Source organism: Arachis ipaensis, chromosome B5 (assembly GCF_059453495.1).
Source record: "Arachis ipaensis isolate K30076 ecotype BB chromosome B5, ASM5945349v1, whole genome shotgun sequence".
Taxonomy (NCBI): domain Eukaryota; kingdom Viridiplantae; phylum Streptophyta; class Magnoliopsida; order Fabales; family Fabaceae; genus Arachis; species Arachis ipaensis.
Window position 1 is genome coordinate 88,972,159 of NC_142440.1, and position 1,456 is coordinate 88,973,614.

At 42.5% G+C, this 1,456-nt stretch overlaps 1 non-coding gene across 1 annotated transcript; it reads right to left on the minus strand.

Moving 5' to 3' along the window:
* Window positions 1-902: 902 nt before the first annotated feature.
* LOC148564895 (small nucleolar RNA R71) lies at window positions 903-1,010 on the minus strand. Its single transcript, XR_015884907.1, has one exon. It is a non-coding gene; the product is annotated as a small nucleolar RNA R71 (small nucleolar RNA).
* Between the last annotated feature and the right edge of the window lie 446 nt (window positions 1,011-1,456).

Consider the following 1,456-nt stretch of genomic DNA (forward strand, 5'->3'; position numbering starts at 1 on the left):
TTAGCACTCTTTCCTGCAACTCGTTGGGAGACGACCTGGGACTCATACTCCCAGTATCTTTATTTCTAAATTTGTGACAACCCTTTTTAAATTGGTGAGACAGATCTTAGCCGGTTAAGAGCTATACGTGCAATGCTGTTCTCTTAATTGAAATCTCTTAATTGGTTAACTTCTACCACGCATCAATTTTTGCCGCCGTTTCCGGGGAGTTGCAATAGTGTGATAAATTATTAATTAGTGTATATATTTTATTTTATTTTCATATTATATTTTTATTTCTGTTACCATGAGCTATTTGTTTTTCTCATTGAATGACGCGTTCATTGCCTGATCCGAGTTTAGTCCCATTTGATCCTGAAATTGAAAGAACTCTTTCGCATATTAGACGAACTCGACGTCGGTTAGCCTCCGAAGGTGGTGAAGTGGTTATTATCAATTCACCAGTCTCATCTGAGGGCGAATCTGAACCACCATCTGAGAGCGAGACAAGCTCATTTACTACTGATCCAGCTGTTTTATGTACAGGGAACATGGCAGCACCTAGGAGGATTACTCTCCAGGAGGCAGGAGCCCCAGATTTTACACTGCAGCCGTATCAAGTACATCACTCGACTGCAGCTGCAGATTTTGAACTAAAAACAGCACTGATCAACTTAATGCCCAAGTTTCATGGCTTACCTGCTCAAGAGCCTATCAAGCACCTTTGGGATTTCCAGACAGCCTGTTCTACTGTTAGGCATCATGGTGCAGATGAAACTTCTCTTCTGTTAATCACCTTCCTATTTTCTCTTGAGGGAAAGGCAAGGGAATGGTATTACTCCCAACCTCAAGTGACTGTTACCAACTGGGACACGCTTAGAAGACAATTTTTGGAAAAATACTTCCCAGCTGAAGTCACAGATAGACTGAGAAAAAAGATCTCCTGCATTGTTCAAGGTGAATCAGAGACTCTCTATGAATATTGGGAGCGCTTCAACAATCTCCTGGACGCATGTCCCCATCACATGATTGATAGACTAGTATTGATTTGCTACTTCACCCAAGTCATGAACCCCCATGATAAGACCACACTGGAAGGTGCTAGTAATGGTTCTCTGAAAAAGTACAAAACCGCAGATGAAGCATGGCAACTGATCAGCGACTTAGCTGAGTCCACTAGGAATCATAGACAGAGGTGCAACCCCAAAGCTGTTGCAGAGGTTTCCTCTAGCAAGAAAACTACTCTTCTGATACAGAGTATATGTGAAATGACCAACTTACTTAAACAAATGCAGTTGAACTAACAACAAGCACAACAAGCTTAGCCTCTCCCACCCCAGCAAAGCCAACAGTTAGTCCCACAAAGAGTATGCAGGATCTGTACTGATTATAGTCATTATACTGATGAATGCCCGCAACTCCAGGAAGACAACACTGTGGCAGCCACTCACAACTTCTATGACCGCCCGAATCAAGG